Raw genomic sequence first — 20,342 nt, 5'->3', positions numbered from 1 at the left:
AGTGATTCTGTTGAAATAAAATTACCGCATGCAAAGGGAAGTTCTAGACTGGGCACTACACTCAACGTGAGGACTTAGGAGTTTTTAGGGGAAGGAATGATTTTTGCCTCTGTTTCTGGCTGGTTCTGGTAGCTTTTTCTGGTGCGGTGCTTTGAGGAACAGTGGCTGAAATGGGGAGAGGGTGTCGACTAAAAAGAACTGTGACCTTAGCAACCCCATAGGTGGGACCCCTGACGGAAGCTTGGGCAGGCTCAGTGGTCCCTCAGCAGCACTCCCAGGTGGCCTGACAGGGAGCAAAACCAGTTTCCAACAGTGCCACCTTGTGGCAGTGAGAACAATGACAGCGGCTGGGGCTGAGTCAGTTGTAGACCTGGAATCCACTACCTCCTTTGGGACTGAGTAAGGCTCTGGGGGCAGGGGTGTGTGGGAGGAGAGGCCTCAAGAGGGGCCTGGCTGAAACTGTGCCCAGGGGTATTCCTGGTATGAAAGGAATCCCTGGCCTTTTCCTCCACAATCCTCTCCTGGCTGTGAATTTTCTGCTGGGATCTTCAGAGCCCATGTAATTGGGGAGGTGATGAATTCAGAAGGAATCAGATATGCGCAACCCACAGGCAGGATTCTAAAGGAATTCTGCAGCAGAGATCACTATTGGTCCTCTAAGAGACAGTGGAGAAAGTGTGGGGAGGTTTCCCACCAATCCTGAAGGGGGTCCCATGTTCCCCAGCCCCCCGTCTAGTTCAGGCTCTCATGGGTCCTTTTAGGTCAGTGTATCTTAGAGCCCAGGTGACACCACCAGTTCACCAGGGGCTTCCTTGGCCTCTCTATCTTTTGTGTGTTTGGTGTCAGCAACACTCCCCACCCCCAGCCCTTTCCTGAGCAGAAATCGTCAGGGGATTCAGAATTGGCTCTGCCTCTGCAGTTCAGTACCTGAACCTGAGTTCCAGGTCATTAATTTACCAGTCTACCCTCTTGATTGTGGTCCAGATTTTGTTTTGTTTTCTTCCTATTTCTCATCTGTGTTACCTCTTGGGGCACAGGTCATCTGACTCCCCCATCCAACCCTTTTCCAAGGCTTCCATGGTGGATTATCTCATAGCACAAAATTAAAATGTCCAGTTTTTGCTCCATGAACTCTGTAAAACTAAGGTCTGATGTTCTCATCTTTCTTCCCTGTGCCCTTGTCTCCATTCCTCTTAGTAAAACCTAATAAAAGAACAGCCTTTCCTGAAAGTCTCCACGTTTCCCCATCCCCCAGCTGATTCGTCTCAAGCTCACCTCTTAAAGGCCAAGAGCTGTAAAGCACGTCCAGTGAGAGTTCCCAAGAACCCCAGGAGGCATCAGTACCTCACTCTCTGGTGTCTGCCGCCCCTGCTCTAAGAGTTCATTTGCTTTCCAGAAAGGATATGATATGTTGTCCCAACTCCTCTTCTGGAAACTTGTGCCTCCTGGGCAATCTCTGTGTCTGTTGGAGGACATGTAAGCAAGGGAAGAATCTGGGTTTGTGTACCTGTCTGTCTCATGGGCTTGCTATTCTCTGGTTCCTGAACCAAAACTTGGGGTTTCCCTGGGCCTGCCAAGGGCTGCAGGGAGTGAGCCCTGGGCCCCCTTTTGCTCACTGTTTGTGGTTGGTGCAGGCAAATGAAGAGAACCTTCACCAGCCGTGACTGGTAACTTTCCTCTAATGCTGTCTCCTGTTTCCTCTGCTTCACTCTGCAGATCCCAAGTCCAAGAACCTGTACAAGTTCTTGATTCCGTGTCTTGGTATGTATGTGCAGACGAGAGTGGTGCCCCACTCTCTCACTTGAAGTCCCCTTTCCATGGGAGAGCGTTCCAAAGAAACTGAAACCAGAATTCATAAGCGTCAGGAGTATGGTGGGTCTACGCTGCAAGTTATCCAGGGGAAGGTCAAGAGGGACCACTAAGGTCAGCACAGCACAGCTTCCTAGGAGCCCTCCTCGTCCACTTCTCTCCCCAAAGTCTCATTCTTGGGGCAGCTTATGTGAGAATGTGTCCCACCTCTGTCTTTCAAACTGCAGCCTCAGTATCCATATTCTTCATTTAGTCTTCACTCTTGTTTTCTTGGATCTTTTTCTTTCTTTTGGAGTTCCTTGGTTTCCATATGCAAATCAGTAAAATTTTGCTCTGAAGTACAGTTTGGTAGTATTCCGTGAGCAGATGAATTAGGCCTCTTCGTCCTATAATTGGTATTTGTGTTAGACAAGGAATGAATTAAATGAAAGAACATAGGTGCTGGATTCAGAGCTACTTGGATTTGAACTGGCCATCCATTGACCAGTGAGTGTGGTCTTGGGGAAGTCATCTCATCTCTCTAAGCCTCTCTCTCCTCTTCTTTGAAAATGAGAATGAGTTACATCTCTAGGATGTTGTGAGGATTAAATGAAACACAAATTTCAGCACTTAGTGTAATGGCTGCATTGTACCAGCGCTGGACCATGCATCGCAACCCTGGTATGTTGGAAGCACTCAGTGAATGATGGCAATTATATATTAATAAACGTGAAGGTCCTTTTAAAGCCTAATCTTTCATGACTACCCTGGTAACAGAGGATTGTGAGGCATCAGCCTTGATGAGTGTTTCCACTTTGTATCATTCCAGGTGTGAAGCACAGACTATGGCTCAAGGAAGAGATATCTGGGGACAGAGTGGACCCTCTTGTCCAGTTCCCTGTGAATTTTGTGTTCCCAGTGTAGTGCATGGATTGGTTTGGAGTGGAGAGGAGATGAATATTTGTTGTGTTTCTACTTTGAGCTAGAAACCAGGTTGGTGCCTTATGTATACACCTTCATTTAATGTGCACAGCAACACAGTGAAGTAGATATTTATTATCACACTTTCTCATTGAGAAAACCAAGCCTCAGGAAGGTTAAGTAACCTACTCAATTGCAGTCATGTGCCGCATAATGACATTTAAGTCAATGATGGACCACATATACGACAGTGGTCCCATAAGATTAGTACCATATAGCCTAGGTGTGTAGTAGACTGTACCATCTAGGTTTGTGCAAGTACACTCTATGATGTTTGCACAACTACAAAATCACCTAACAACGCATTTTTCAGAACGTATCCCCATCATTAAATGACATATGACTATACTACAAAGGTAGTAACTGGGCATTTTAGGATTAGCACTTTCATTAGGCTTTGAAACTTGGGATCTTTCTCACAATGCTGAATACATCCATCCCAGATGTAAGCATCAAAAGTCACCTCAATCTTAATAGGTGAGCACTACTTTGATATTCCACCATGTCATGACTGCCTGTGCATCACCGTCACTCCATGATGTCTGTGTGCCTCACCTCTTCTTCCTCATCTCCTCTAATAAAGAGGCATGAGGTTTTGTGCCTTTTGTTTCTCAAGGAAAAGGACTATTGAGTCTCGATGGACCCAAGTGGTTCCAGCACTGTAGCCTACTAACTCCTGGATTCACTTTAACATCTTGAAATCATATCTTGAGCTGATGATCCATTCTGTGAGCACAATGCTGATAAATGAAGGCACACAAGAGCCCTGGTGTGTTGAAAACTGCGTCCAACAGGGAATAAATTGGACATATGTTTAGTGAGTAGTGAGAGTCAAAGGGGGATGATTTCTAGAAATTAACCAATGTGCAATTACCCACTGAGCAATAAGTGTCTATGTAAACCTTTGCGATGGTTCTTTGTGTGATAAAAAAAGATGAAGATCTGGTAGTCTGTCTTAGATATATTTTGAGATCCTATGGCAGTAAACTAAGGACCAAGTAATAAGATTCAGACAGTAAGTGCTGTAGGTGACAGGTAAGGAAACCAGGAGCAGCTATAACAGCTTCAGATTCAGAGGAAACTCAAATTTACCATGAAATCTGAGCTGGACTTGAATATGTGGATAATATGGATGAAGGAATTCTAGGCAGAATTAGTCAGCATGAACAAAGGTTTGGAGTTTGGAATGGACTCGCCTGAAGGCGGTAAGGGACCTAGCAAAGGATAAGTGTCTACATTCAAGTCACAGATGAGAGTTTCCCCTTGTAGACAGAGGATGATCATGAGGAGCTGAGCTGAGCCCTTCCCAAGGGGCAGGAAGGCGTTTCAGAGGAACATTCCTATGGGCGGGCCCTGATGTACAAATGAGTTCTATTCCAAAACTCCACTGTACGTAATATATTTTTATTTTTTTATTTATTTAAAAAATTTTTTGTTTATTGCAGTAACATTGGTTTATAACATTGTATAAATTTCAGGTGTACATCATTATACTTCTATTTCTGCATAGATTACATCATGTTCACCACCCAAATACTAATTACAACCCATCACCACACACATGTGCCCAATTATCCCTTTCACCCTCCTCCCTCCCCCCTTCTCCTCTGGTAACCACCAATACAATCTCTGTCTCTATGTGTTTGTTTGTTGTTGATATTATCTACTACTTAATGAGAGAAATCATACGGTATTTGACCTTCTCCCTCTGACTCATTTCACTTTGCATAGTACCCTCAATGTCCATCCATGTTGTCACAAATGGCTGGATTTCATCGTTTCTTATGGCTGAGTAGTTTTCCATTGTGTATATATACCACATCTTCTTTATCCATTCTTCCCTTCATGGGCACTTAGGTTGCTTCCAAGTCTTGGCTATTGTGAATAACGCTGCAATGAACACAGGGGTGCATGTATCTTTACGCATTGGTGTTTTCAAGTTCTTTGGATAAATACCCAGCAGTGGAATAGCTGGATCATATCTATCCTTAATTTTTTGAGGAATTGCCATACTGTTTTCCATAGTGGCTGCACCAGTTTGCACTCCCACCAGCAGTGTATGCGAGTTCCCCTCTCTTCACATCCTCTCCAACACGTGTTGTTTCCTTTCTTGCTAATTATAGCCATTCTGACGGGCGTGAGGTGATATTTCCTTGTAGTTTTGATTTGCATTTCCCTGATAGTTAATGATGTTGAACATCTTTTCATGTGTCTGTTGGCCATCTGTATATCTTCTTTGGAGAAATGTCTGTTTGGGTCTTTTGCCCATTTTTAAATTGGGTTCTTAGTTTTTTTGTTGTTGATATGCATGAGTTCTTTATATATTTTGGAGATTAATCCCTTATCAGATGTATGGTTTGCAAATATCTTCTCCCAATTGTTAGGTTGTCTTTTCGTTTTGTTGATGGTTTCCTTTGCTGTGCAGAAGCTTTTTAGTTGGATGTAGTCCCATTTGTTTATTTTTTTCTATTGTTTCTTTTGCCTGGTCAGACATGGTGCTTGAAAATATGTTGCTAAGATCGATCTGGAAGAGCGTACTGCCTATGTTTTCTTCTAGAAGTTTCATGGTTTCATGTCTTACATTCAAGTCTTGAATCCATTTTGAGTTAATTTTTGTGTATGGTGTAAGGTAAGGGTCTACTTTCATTTTTTTGCATGTGGCTGTCCCGTTTTCCCAACACCATTTGTTGAAGAGACTTTCTTTTCTCCATTGTATGTTCTTGGCTCCTTTGTCGAAGATTAGCTGTCCATAGATGTGTGGGTTTATTTCTGGGCTTTCGATTCTATTTCATTGATCTGTGTGTCTGTTTTTGTGCCAGTATCATGCTGTTTTGGTTACTATAGCTTTGTTGTATATTTTGAAATCAGGGAGTGTGATACCTCCAGCTTTGTTCTTTTTTCTCAGGATTCCTTTAGCTATTCGGGTCTTTTGTTGTTCCATATAAATTTTAGGATTCTTTGTTCTATTTCTGTGAAAAATGTTGTTGGAACTTTGATAGGGATTGCATTGAATCTATAGATTACTTTAGGAAGTATAGACATCTTAACTATGTTAATTCTTACAATCCAAGGGCACAGAATATCTTTCCATTTCTTTGTGTCTTCTTCAATTTCTTTCAGAAATGTTTTATAGTTTTCGGTGTACAGATCTTTCACCTCTTTGGTTAAGTTTATTCCTAGGTATTTTATTCTTTTTGTTGCAATTGTAAATGGGATTCTACTCTTAATTTCTCTTTCTGCTACTTCGTTGTTAGTGTACAGAAATGCAACTGATTTTTGTATGTTGATTGTGTATCCTGCAATGTTACTGTATTCGTTTATTCCTTCTAAAAGTTTTTTGGTGGATTCTTTAGGGTTTTCTATATATAAAATCATGTCATCTGCAAATAATGAGAGTTTCACTTCTTCCTTTACAATTTGGATCACTTTTACTTCGTTTTCCTGCCTGATGCTCTGGCTAGGACTTCCAGTACTATGTTAAATAGGAGTGGTGAGAGTGGGCATCCTTGTCTGGTTCCTGTTCTTAGAGGAATAGCTTTCAATTTTTCACCATTGAGGATGATATTAGCTGTGAGTATATGGCCTTTATTATGTTGAGATACTTTCCTTCTATGCCCATTTTATTCAGAGTTTTTATCATAAATGGATGCTGTATCTTGTCAAATGCTTTCTCTGCGTCTATTGAGATGATCATGTGATTTTTATTCTTCATTTTATTAATGCGGTGTATTACATTGATTGATTTGTGAATGTTGAACCATCCCTGCATACCTGGAATAAATCCCACTTAATCATGGTGTATAATCTTTTTAATGTATTGCTGTATGCAATTTGCTAGTATTTTGTTGAGGATTTTTGCGTCGATGTTCATCAGTGATATTGGCCTGTAATTTTCTTTTTTTGTGTTGTCCTTGTCTGGTTTTGGTATCAGGGTAACGTCGGCTTTGTAGAATGAGTTAGGGAGCTTCCCCCCCTCCTCAATTTTTTGGAAGAGTTTGAGAAGGATAGGTATTACGTCTTCTTTGAATGTTTGGTAGAATTCACCAGGGAAGCCGTCTGGTCCTGGACTTTTATTTTTGGGGAGGTTTGTGATTACTGTTTCGATCTCCTTACTGGTGATTGGTCTATTCAAATTCTCTATTTCTTCTTGATCCAGGTTTGGAAGGTTGTATGATTCTAAGAATTTATCCATTTCTTCCAGATTGTCGAATTTGTTGGCATATAGCTTTTCATAGTATTCTCTTATAATCTTTTGTATTTCTGAGGTGTCTGTTGTAATTTCTCCTCTTTCATTTCTGATTTTACTTATTTGTGCCTTCTCTGTTTTTTTCTTGGTGAGTCTAGCTAAAGGTTTGTCAGTTTTGTTTATCTTTTCAAAGAACCAGCTCTTGGTTTTATTAATTTTTTCTATTGTTTTCTTCGTCTCTATTTCATTTATTTCTGCTCTGATTTTTATTATTTCCCTTCTTCTACTGATTTTGGGGTTTGTTTTTTCTTCTTTCTCCAGTTCCTTTAGGTGCATTGTTAGATTGTTTATTTGAGATTTTTCTTGTTTGGTGAGATAGGTCTGTATTGCTATAAACTTCCCTCTTAGAACTACTTTTGCTGTATCCCATAAATTCTGGCATGTTGTTATTTTCATTTTCATTTGTCTCCAGGTATTTTTTGATTTCTCCTTTGATTTCTTCATTGACCCAATCGTTGTTCAGTAGCATTTTGTTTAATCTCCACGTTTTTGTGGCTTTTCTGATTTTCTTCCTATAGTTGATTTCTAGTTTCATACCGTTGTCGTCAGAAAGGATGCTTGGTATTATTTCAATCTTCTTAAATTTATGTAGACTTGTTTTGTGGCCTAATATGTGATCAATCCTGGAGAATGTTCCATGTGCATTTGAAAAGAACGTGTATTCTTTGGTTTTTGGATGGAATGCTCGCCATATATCTACTAGGCCCATCTGTTCTAGCGTGTCGTTTAAGGCCAATGTTTCCTTATTGATCTTCTGTTTGGATGATCTGTCCGTTGGTGCAAGTGGAGTATTAAAGTCCCCTACTATTGTTGTGTTACTGTCTATTTCTGTTTTTATGTCTGTTAATAATTGCTTTATATATTTAGGTGCTCCTACATTGGGTGTGTAGATATTTGGAAGTGTTATATCCTCTCATTGGACTGCTCCCTTGATCATTATGTAATGCCCGTCTTCATCTCTCATTACAGTTTTGTTTTAAAGTCTATTTTGTCTGATATGAGTATTGCTACCCCAGCTTTCTTTTCATTGCCATTTGCGTGGAGTCTCTTTTTCCATCCCTTCACTTTCAGTTTGTGAGTGTCTTTAGGTCTGAAGTGTGTCTCTTGTATGCAGCATATATATGGGTCTTGGTGTTTTATCCAATCTGCCACCCTATGCCTTTTAATTGGGACATTTAGTCCATTGACATTTAAAGTAGCTATTGATAAGTATGTACTTACTGCCATTTTTAAACTTTTTTTTCTCAGTGTTTTAGCAGTCCTTCTCTGTTCCTTTCTCCTTCTATACAGAACTTATGGTTTCTTTAGTTTGACCTCTGTCTGAAATCTCTACTCTTTAACTCCTCTCCTCCCTCATTTTATGTTTTTGGTATCATATCTACCCTCTTTTTTGCGCATTTGTATGCATTACCCTCTTATAATGGAAATAGATAATTTTTCCTATTTGTGGTCTTCTTTTTTCCCCTTAAATCAGTCCCTTTAACATTTCTTGCAGCACTGGTTTCTTGGTAACAAACTCCTTTAATTTTTGCTTGTCTGGGAAATTTTTGATGTCTCCTCCCATTTTTGAATGATAACCTTGCTGGGTAGAGTATTCTTGGCTGTAAGTTTTTTCCTTTTAGCACTTTAAATATATCATGCCACTCTCTTCTAGCCTGTAAGGTTTCTGCTGAGAAGTCACCTGATAGCCTTATGGGGTTTCCTTTGTATGTAACTTGTCTTTCTCTTGCAGCTTTTAGGATTCTCTCTTTATCTGTAATTCTTGACATTTTGATTATTATGTGTCTTGGTGTGGGCCTCTTTGGGTTTATCTTGTTTGGGGCTCTCTGTGCTTCCTGTACCTGGATGTCTGTTTCCTTACTTAGGTTAGGGAAGTTTTCAGCAATTATTTCTTGACATAGATTCTCTGCCCCTTTGTCTCGCTCTTCTCCTTCCGGCACACCTATAATACGGATGTTAGTGTGCTTGATGTTGTCCCAGAGGTGCCTTAGACTGTCCTAACTCTTTTTAATTCTTTTTTCTTTTACCTGTTCAGCTTGGTTGATTTCTTCTAGTCTTTCGTCCAGCTCGCAGATCCATTCTTCCGTATCCTCTACTCTGCTTTTGAGTCCCTCTAGTGAATTTTTCATTGCCAGTATTGTATTCTTCATTTCTGATTGGTTCTTTTTATATCTTCCATTTCTTTGTTGACATTCTCACTGAGCTCGTCTATTCTTCTCCGCAGATCAGTGAACATCCTTAACACTCTTTGTTTGAACTCTCTGTCCGGTAGGTTGCTCATTTCTGTTTCACTTAGTTCCTTTTCTGGGATTTTGTCCTGTTCCCTTACTTGGAATGTATTCCTTTGCCTCCTCATTTTGCCTCTTTCCCCATGCTTGTGTCTATGTATTAGGTAGGTCAGCTACGTCTCCTGCTCTTGGATAGGTGACCTTATATAAGTGATGCCTCAGGAGGCCTTCAGTGTGCTTCCCTCAGTTCTCAATGTTCCAGGGGTGACCCCTATGTGGGCTACGTGTGTCCTTCTGTTGTGGCCTGTTTGCTCTCCCTGTAGGCACCCAGGGAGGCCGAGTTATGCTCCTGGCCAGCTGTTGTAATGCTCAGCTGCTTGTAGTTGTTGTGGGCCCTTCAGTCTCTTTATCAGGTGTGGGAGCCCCAGCACAGTTGGCTGCAAGTTCTAATATCACATTTGTGTTTCAGTATTTCCTTTAAGTGAGTAGGTCCCCAGCGTGGCAGGTTGTTAGGCTCAGGGGCTTACAATTGCTATAAGCCTCCAACCTTTAGGTATCTTGTCAGCTCTCTGAGGATTGCAGCTGTGTGGGGCTGGCCTCAGGCACAGGAGCACCCAATTGTTTCAGGCTTTCGAAGGTGGGGCAAACCCCCTATGTGGGTCTTTGAGAAGCACAAGTCTTCTGCAGTTGATCAGCCCTGCTGCCCACAGGTCCACACACACAGTCAACACAGTCCTGCCCCATGTGCATGCCCCGACCTCCTGAAGTGGACCCAGTCTCTCCACGGCAGGAGCCCCACACACTCCACCACTGCCCCACACTCTCCATCACTCCTTGTGCATGCCTTGCTCCACTGAAGTGGGTTCAGTTGCCAGGCTGCAGAGAATCCAGTCACCAATCTATGCAGGCCCACACGTTGCCTGAGGGCTTGTTGTTGGGTGGGGCCAGTCTCTAGGGTGGGCTGCCTGCCCTGGCTGAGCTGGATTAAATCGGTGCTCTAGCGTGTGGGGCAGAGTTGGGCTAGCAGGCCCCAGGGAGAACTCCTATGGTGTCTGTGTCAGCACGCCCACACCAGGCCACAACAATGGTTGCCGCCAATGTCCCAGTCCCTGGAGAAGTCTCACCTCTCACTGCCATGCACTCGGAGCCTATCAGGTGAGCCTCTTTTCACCAAAGGGCTGTGCACCTTTCTTTGTGGTGATTTTAGTTGCTTTCTGAAGTGGGTGAGTTTGTGCTTGGGCCCTTTAAGAGCCAGTTTTAATTTCTTTGTGAACCAGCTTTTCTGGGGGTATTCCCCAATGTTTTAGTAGCAGGCTAGATCAGATTTTATCCCACTCATCTCAATTGTGCTGGGTCCACAAAATGCCTACAGCAGGGGCGCTCCCTGGCTCAGGGCCCCGCTCCTCCAGGGAGGGCTGCGTACCTGTGGGCTGCTCCTGGGCGGCCGTGAGGCGCTGTGGCTTGTGAAGGCGGCATTTTTCCTCTCCAGAAGGGTGTTTCTGCCTCTTCCACCTCAATTAGGATTGTCCTTTGTTGCAGGAGCTCCTCTTATCCAGTTTTCAGTTGTGTCTTAGGGGTAATTTTTCCACGAGTAGTTGTAAATTGGCTGTGTCCCCGGCAGGAGGTGAGTTCAGAGTCTGCTTATGCCGCCATCTTGACTTCTCTCTCCCATGATATATTTTTAAATTGTACTTATTTAAAAATCAGACAAGTGATTCATTAATACAGTTTCATCATACACACTTCAAACACCACAGACAAAGCCAAAGTTTCCCTCCGCCTTCTGCAAACCCATCCCTTTTCCATAGCACCACTGTTACCAGCTGGTTGGCTGGGTTCTCAGCCAACCTCACAAAGCAGGTTTAACCTGAAGTTTGCTGGATTGTGGTGAAAATACCCGTGTGAGTTCCTGAGGGAGAGAGCTAGAGGTGCAGGCTAGAGGGGGCATGCTCTTCTGATTCGGGTGCTGTGCAGCTTTATGCACAGTTGCACATCAGCCGGTGGTGGTATTTGGGTTTATCTCCATTTCGATAAACCACTGCCATCTTCCTGGCTTCTCAGTCCCACATTTCCCTGAGATTCCTCTCACAGCTCCTCCCTCTGCTGAGTTGTTCCAAAGTGCCTCCAGCTTGGAGCCTCCTCTTTGCTCTCATTTCTTCTCAACTCACTTCTTGTGAGTTTAGTAGAAACTTATGTAATTCAGGATGAAAGCAATTGGCTAAACACTGATGCTCAGGTTAAAGCTTTAAAAAAAAATCCTTTTGCCTTTTTTCCATGGCCTCCAAATACTTAGCACTCAGCCATAGACATAGGTGTTCAACAAATGTAGATTGATCTGAACTTAAACATTTAGATTTTATTTGTATTTTTACACAGTGAATCCTTATTATGACAAATACACGTTTGTCAGGGAACTTTGTGGCACTTTAAGCCACAAAGCATTTCAGGGGGTGTGACTAGGTCATTTTCGGGGGAAGTAAAGTGGACACAGGCAGCACTTGGCTGGGAGCCACCTCCCCACAGCTGCCCTTATTCCCGGCTTCTCTCTGTCTCCTACTTTCGAATTGAGAATGCTTTTTTTTTTTTTAAAGATTTATTTATTTATTTATTTATTTATTTATTTATTTATTTATTTATTTATTTATTTCCCCCCAAAGCCCCAGTAGATAGTTGTGTGTCATAGTTGCACATCCTTCTAGTTGCTGTATGTGGGACGCAGCCTCAGCATGGCCGGAGAAGCAGTGCGTCAGTGCTCGCCCAGGATCCAAACCCCGGCTGCCAGCAGTGGAGCGCACGCACTTAACCGCTAAGCCACGGAGCCGGCCTGAGAATGCTTTTTTTGTTTTGTTTTCTTTTTTTTTTTGTGAGGAAGATCAGCCCTGAGCTAACAACCATGCCGATCCTCCTCTTTTTTGCTGAGGAAGACCGGCCCTGAGCTAACATCTATTGCCAATCCTCCTCCTTTTTTTCCCACTTTTTCTCCCCAAAGCCCCAGTAGATAGTTGTATGTCATAGTTGCACATCCTGCTAGTTGCTGTACGTGGGATGCCGCCTCAGCATGGCTGGACAAGCGGTGCGTCGGTGTGCGCCCGGGATCCGAACCCGGGCCGCCAGTAGCGGAGCGCCTGCACTTAACCGCTAAGCCACGGGGCCGGCCCCTTTGTTTTCTTTTTTAATATTCCAAGTTTATTTTAAGTTTGGTTATGGTGGTTGAGAGTAGTGACGGGGTAGGGTGCCTATCAATTGGGAGCTGATGATGGAGGAAACTCTGTAATAATGGGTCTTGTATCAGAGAGACTGCCTTTTTATTGGGACTCTGATCTGTTTCAAAGCAGAGTTATGGTAATAATAGAAAGTCCAAAGTTACTTAACTCAGCCGTTTACCAGATACCTGGTTTGCTCCAGGGTCTTTCTCACCCAGCTGGGTGCATTTCCCCTTCCTCATGCCAAGGAAGCTCTTGGCTTATTTACTCACACACCCTTTGGCTCCTGTTTGGTCAGGGTCATCTCCCCTACATCATAAGGGCAGGATCAGGCAGGAGCCTTCAGATACAGCCAGTCTGATGATGGTGATGTTGTTGATTTGACCTCCTGTGCCAGGGAAAGTGGGAGAAGATTCGTGACACTCAGGACACAATTGTGGAGGTCTTTGAGCACATCAACTTGATGACCCTGGACATACTCATGAAATGTGCTTTCAGCCGGGAGACCAACTGCCAGATAAACAGGTCAGTGACAGGAGGGCCAAAAGACACTTTGTCAGTATCTAAGTCATTTATTGACATTACCCCACTTTCTCTTCTAGCACCCGTGATCTTTATGTAAAAGGGACATGTGAGGCCAGCAAAATCATCTTTTACCACTTGTACAGTTTCTTATATCACCATGCCATACTTTTCGAATTCAGCCCTGAGGGCCACCACTTAAGATAAGCAGATAAGCAAAACGCTGCATCAGCACACAGGTAGTTCTTGGGTTTGGGCTGCCCGAGGCCGTAGACTGTCATCACTGTATCATCTGTCTAGAGGAATAGGCCTCAGTGTGAAAGGAGAAAGAATTCTTGTCCTAATGGAGCTCTTATGTGCACACTGCTCCAATGAAATACACGTCCTTTAGAGGAGTTTGCTACATCCAGAATGGTGGTCTTATCAGAAGTTTTCTCTATATTATACAGTTTTTATTAGTACAAATACAACTCTACAATTTCTATTAGTACAAATAGAACATAACAAGCGGGCATTTAATATTTCAAAGCACACATGGCCTATGGCTTTTTGCCTAGAGATTGCAGTAATGATGACAAGCTGAAAGCATTCATGCAACATAGGAATGAAGAGGAGAACAGAGTAAACATGGACACACATTTAAAAGAAGGGGGAAATGGGGAGTCGTTCAATGGGTGTGACGTTTCAGTTATGCCAGATGAGTAAGTTCTGGAGCTCTGCTGTACAACACAGTGCCGTTAGTGTTCACAGTGTAGGTCACTACACTGTGTTGTCCGCTTACAAATCTATTGAGTGGGTAGATCTCAGGGTAAGTGCTCTTAGTAGAATAAAAAATAAAAGAAAAGAAGCTCAGTCCAAAAAACAAATAGTTTTAGCTGAACAAACATAAAAGTTGAAATAGATGAAGCTTTTTAAGCAATTCAACATGACTTCTCGTGAACACCATATGGAGAATATTTATCAAGCAGTTAACTAATCCTTCCTCAGCTCCACCACTTAGTAGCAGTGTGATTTTGGGCAAGTTACTTACTGCTTTGTCTCAGTGTCATCTGTAAAATTAGGATAAAAAAGAACCTATGTCATAGGTTTGTGGTGATGATTAAATATGTTAGTATATGTAAAGCACTTAAGACAGTGTCTGGCATGGAATAGATGTGAAATATCAAATATATTTGCCCCCGGGAAATTTGCAAGACACACCTACATGTGCGCTCACATGCATATGTGCCCACATGAACATAGATATTGTAAGGGGGACACTCAGATAAGCAGGTTAGAAACAATTAAGACACAAATGGGCATTATTTATAGCCGGAGATCTCAATCTGTTCTCATCATGGTCCACACAGAAAAAGTTAATGCTTGTGTGGCTCATTGGAGGAAACAGGAGTAGATTTGGGGCATCTACATGGGACTTGGTGAAAAAAATCTTTATGTTTTCTTTGTATTACATAATTATGATAAAAAAAGCAAAGTATTAGGGAAAAGATTAAATGTTACATTTCTTCAAAATAAAACCTTTTCAAAAAATTTTATTTTTCTTTAGTTAGATTTCTCAATATTTTCTTTTATTGCATCTGGATTTTGAGTAATAGTCAAAAGCCTTCCCCTAGTCCAGGGTATCTCACCCGTGGCACCAATGACGTTAGCCTGGATATGTCTCTGCTGTGGGGAGCTGTCCTGTGCATTGTAGGGTGTAGCTGCATCCCTGACATCCACCCACTCGATGCCAGTAGGACTCTGACAGTTGTGGCAACTGAGAATGTCTGCAGACATTACCCAATGTCCCCTGGGGTCAAAGTTGTCCCTGGTTGAGAATCACGGCCCTATGCCCAGATTGTAGAGAAATTCATCCATGCTTTCTTCTAGTGGTTGAAGGGTTTTGTTTTTTTTGCATTTAGATCTCTGATCCATTTAGAGCTTCTTCTTATGTATGATGTGAGGTGTTGATCTAATTTTCCCAAATGGTTGTCCAGCTGTCTCACGACCACTTATTAAAAAGTTCCATATTTTCCAGTGATTTGAGATAACCACCTTTAACATATTTTAAATTGACATATATACTTGGACCTATTTCTGGGCTTTCTTTTCTATTCCATTTGTCTATCAATTCATGTGCTAGAAGCACACATTTATTTAAAGAGAACCTGTAGTTTTTTTTTTTAAATTGAGAAACTATTTTTTAGAGAGTTATAGATTTACAGAAAAATTGAGCAGAAAGCACAGAGAGTCCCCATACACTTCCCCCTCCCCCACACAGTTTCCCCTATTATTAACATCTTGCTTTAGTTTGGTACATTTGTTATAATTGATGAGCCAATATTGATACATTATTATTAACTATAGTCCTTAGTTTACTTTAGGGTTCACTCTTTTTGTTGCACACTCTATGGGTTTTGATAAATGTATAATGATATGTATCCACATTACAGTATTGTCGGGGGAAGAGGGAGAATCTCCCTCTGCCCTTTTCCTTAAGGTTCTTATGGCTGGCCAAATAATTAACAAGACAGGTTAGCAGGAGAAAATAATACCAAGTTTAATAACATGTATACATGGGAGAAAGCAGGGACACTGCGTTTCTCAACACAATAGCAGAAATTCTCGTCTTAAATACCATGTTCAGCCAACGACAAAGGAAGATGTTGGGGGTGGGGGGAGTCAGTTACAGGGGATTACCACTAAAGCACAGTAAACAAGAGTAAGGTTATTATGCAGATTTAAGGCCTCACCTTCTACATTGATAAGCCTCTAGAAATGAACCCATCCCCCCCTTCCCAAAACAGAGAGGGAGATACCTTTACAAATGGAGATTTCCCTTATAAATGTAAATGTTTGTCTGGCAACTCCTTGCAGGGCCATCCAGAGAATGTGGCCAGAGAGACAGAACTTCCGATAAGATGGGCTTGTTGGTGACTTTCCTATTGTAACATTTATCCTACATTATCTTTACAGCCATCATGATAGAAGATCTGTTCCAGGAAGGAGCCACCATGTCAAATTCTTTAGGCAGTTAGTGGGGGAGGTCAAATATCCCTCAGAGAAAACAATCAAGGTAAAGAGATATATTTTAAGATGGCCAAATCTTGATCTCCCACAGTCCCACCTTTGAAACTAGAAGTTTCACAGTCCTTTTGAAACTTAAAGAAGTTTTATAGTCCAGAAGCTGAGTTGGTAGGCTGTTTCATCTCACTGAACACATTTTTTAGTCCTGATAATAGATCAGTTTAATTAAGTTTATTTTAGAAGGTGGTGATGCAGGTGGGGGCTCTCAAGGTTATGCCTATATTGTGGAAGCAAGCAATCAAGTATTTTATAGAAGCACTTTTATGTAAACAAAAGAAAAGCAAGGTTAATGGTTGGAGCAAATTGGAAATGAGTTTGAGTTAAGAGGACAGCCAGTTAAGAAGATTTTTAGATTTCAGTGTCAAAGTATCTTTTGCAGTTTAAAATGTCTCTGATGGTGTCATCAGGTCATCTCTTAAGTTTATATCAAGTCCATCAGCTTCAGTTTGTAAGGCTTCAGGAAAAAGGGCAGGTTCAATTTTCAGTGATTCTAAATGAAAATGATGGAAAAAATCAAAAACGTTAGTTTGGACATCTGTAGCCACATATTTCAGGAGACTAGAAGAAATCAGGATTCAGTCCAGTCAACAGATATAAAACAAAAACCTCAAAAGACAATGAACAAAACTAGGATCTAATATCTGCAAATGTATACTATAGTTTTTATTGAAATATAATTTTTTTCTCTAAAATCACCCTCATTTTTATTAAGATAGCCAAATTAAAACTAACTAGTTTGCAAAATAAGTCTAGTTCCAATAGAGTTGGCCCAATTATTTACATAAGTATAGCAAGAATAGCGATTGATCACATAGGCTCTTTTAAATCTGCTTTGCGGGCCGGCCCGGTGGCTTAGTGGTTGGGTGCGCGCGCTCTGCTGCTGGCGGCCCGGGTTCTGATCCCGGGCGTGCACTGACGCGCGGCTTCTCCGGCCATGCTGAGGCCGCGTCCCACGTGCAGCAACTGGAAGGATGTGCAACTATGACATACAGCTATCTACTGGGGCTTTGGGGGGAAAAAAAATTTAAATCTGCTTTGCTGGAACTCTTTATAAGGAATCTCACATTGAACTTTAAAGGCCTCTTGAGGCCAGGAAAGCCAAGCCAAGGATTTTGTCATCAGACTTTGCCTGCAATACCTACAGATTTGGGTGAATTTCTCTCTTCCGTGGTTCCCCCAAAATATTTCGAGGTTCTTTGTACTTGCCAGATAAGTGACATTTTTTACTTATCCTGGTAAGTGTTGTTTGGAACATAAGGTACCAGGCCAATATTTCTATGTGGCTTTATTCTATAAAGTCCAATCTTCATTCCTCAAAAGCTGTATGGTTATATCGCAAATATGATGTTCTAGTCACAACCTTGGTAATATAACCAGTGTTTCTAATTGTGTCCTGTTATAAGGAGAACAGATTTTTATTGAACTTATGTAAATAACTATATTGCCATGAAAACAACAATACTCACTTACTAAGAGTTTCTAAATTCGAGGGATCAGATAGAGAGAAAAAGATAAATATTTTAATTTTACTTATAAAAGTATCATTTACCAAATTGTTATGTCATAGCTAGCTCAGGAGAAAAGAGAAGTTTTTTTTAAACCTGAAAAAACAAAACATTAAAAATTTAGCAATACTTTAAATGAAAAGTCATAAAAATTATAATAATCTTTATCAGTTCATTTAGTCCTGTGTAATCTATTCTTGATCCCAATCTTTTTGTTAGCAGCTTTATGAAGTTATCAGTCTCTTTATCAGATTTCTGTAATTTCTTACCAAGTTTAGTTTTATGATGAGAAAGTTTGTCAGAAACCTGTATTCTAGTGTAAATGTCAGAGTATTTTCTATGAATTTTTCTGAAGTTGAAACATTTCGCAAAAGCATTAGAGCAAAGAAATGTCTGTAAACAACAAGACCTCAAAATGGCAATTGACAGAGAAATTTGGTTAATTTTGTGACATACAACACTTTAAAATAATAATTACCAGAATTATGACTGATAACCAGGACAGATCAGAATTTCAGTAATGTTATACAATTTTAAAACACCTATGTCAATAACACTTGCCCACATAATACCACCTAAGCAGACTTATCATCATTTGTCTGACAATGTTTTCTATGTAATTTAACATACTGAATAAGCCTAATAAGTTAGGTATCTTTCTCCTTATAGGAAGAGAGCAAATTTTTTTGAGAAATTCCAGGGTCCTTTGAAAATTTTCAAAGAAGAAAAGTAAAAAAAAAAAAGACTTTATTTAAGATATGAATTTTGGGGAGTTTGTCAAAAATATAAAAAGTCAAAGCAAACAGAGCATTAATAGTCTAAAAAGCCTTAATAGAGAGACCTCAGTCTTTTGAACACAGGAAATTATTTTAACAGCTTTTTTTTTTCTGTCTTTTAGGTAAACTTACCCAAAGGTAAAGAAAAATCTTTTATAACCTCTTTATCAAGTTTAAGAAAATTATCTTTTTAAGAGAAATAAGACCAAATTATAATTTTGTATGAGCTTACTTCTGATATTAAAACTCATTTACTTAATTAAATTCATTTCAATCTTAGCCAACTTGACCATGCAAAAACTCTTTTTCCAGAATTCTTCTTCCACAAACCTATAACTTTTTTTTACATTTAGAATTTGTCTCATGTCTTTCTTTTCCCGCCTAGTACTTGAGGACAAATTTATCTTTCTTAATCAATCAAACAAAATATTTTCATTCTTTGTATCTTTTTTATATATTTTATTTTCTCTGTACACAGATATATTTTTAAAATTTTTAGTAGCTTCAATCACATATATTAATTAGAAATTTTAACCTCTAGAAACCTTAATTTGTAAGTAAAAACTAAGTAAACAATTATAAACTTTCTTTTACATTAGTATCTTGTGGCTTGGAAAATTTATGAACGTTTCGTAACTTCTAGAAATATGTTACTTTATAGTACAATCTTTTAATAAAACACATGTTTATTAATAGACCCAAAACACCTTTTAGTTTTCCTGTAATGAAAAGCTAAAAGTAGACACACGTACATTTAGCAATCAATGTCTAACATCTTATCTTATTTGGAAACGATCTAGATACTCAATTGAATTTTTATCATAAAATTTAGCAAAACTCTAAAGTTTTAAGTCACCAAAAAGAGTTTGGAAGCTCTAACCACCATAACACATAATTATTGTTTAAATTTCATCCAACATTCATCTTTTTCACAACTATTTAGTTATTTATTCCCAATAATTATTTAGATTGCCTATAAGACTTCATAAGACATTAGATAAAATTAGCTATCATTTAAATTATTATTTTTGTTAACCAGTTCTGTAATAGAAATAACATCAGTTTTTTCCTACAAAATTTCATGTAAATTTCATCATCTCTTATACCTTTAAACATAGTTATCATTAAGATTTTTATCAATAGGTCTTGGTCTTATAATTTTGGACAAGAGAAGCATTCCCAGTCAGACATTTTAAAACATACTCAAGCAAAGTTGATGTAACCTCTTTATATAAAATTAGCTCAAACATTCCAACCTTTATAATCTTATCAACACTTATACTTTTACATGTTCTCAATTTAATTGTAACCTGAGTCAAGGTCTTAAGGCTATTTAAATTTTTCCCTTCCTTTTTCTGGCCTTTTCTTAGGTACCAAATAAATAATTATGTGAGAGCTCTCAAAACAATTTTTTTCCCCAATTTAGAAGTTTTTCTAATTTAAAGGATCCGTCATCTGGCCATTGATGAGTAGGATCTTTATTTGTATATTTATTCCAATAGTGACTCGATCCAATAAGCCTTTTTAAGGAAAGACACGGAGGTAACTTTCCACACTTAGAATAAATCTTTACCATGGACGCAAGAGGCGTCCCTGGTGAGGGCGCAGAGGATGTTGCCCCCATGATCCACAGAATTCACTCCCAAAGATATTCAGAGAAAGTAAAGACCTTCATTGCACAGGCGGTAAGGATGGTGTGGTGCTCTGGTCTCCCACAATAGTGTGGGACGCCTCCAGTCACAGACCTGCTAATCTGTGACACCGGGCGGGCGATACTGGAATGGGATTTTTCCTGCACTAACAAGCAAAGAAGGTTAAGACGACAAAAGCCCTTATGGACTGGGCCCTTTATGACAAACTCCCCTGAGAGCTTGGCACAGCCAGACAAAGAGACAGTTCGGAACCCCAGTCTACTTGACTGACCACCAAGGGGCACCCTGGTAAATGCACCTTCCGTATGGTGGAGACCAAAGAGAATATTGTCACTGGTCACAAAGCCAAGTTTTCTCAGGACACAGAACAAGACA

The 20,342-nt window shown here is 40.3% G+C and overlaps 1 pseudogene; it reads left to right on the top strand.

Annotated features, from left to right (window-relative positions):
* Positions 1–20,342, top strand: part of LOC147914054 (cytochrome P450 4X1-like) — a 60,377-nt pseudogene that overhangs the window by 2,252 nt on the left and 37,783 nt on the right.

Source organism: Ceratotherium simum, chromosome 22, assembly GCF_057802395.1.
Source record: "Ceratotherium simum simum isolate JZ-2026a chromosome 22, ASM5780239v1, whole genome shotgun sequence".
NCBI lineage: Eukaryota > Metazoa > Chordata > Mammalia > Perissodactyla > Rhinocerotidae > Ceratotherium > Ceratotherium simum.
This window is presented reverse-complemented; position numbering and strand designations above follow the sequence as displayed.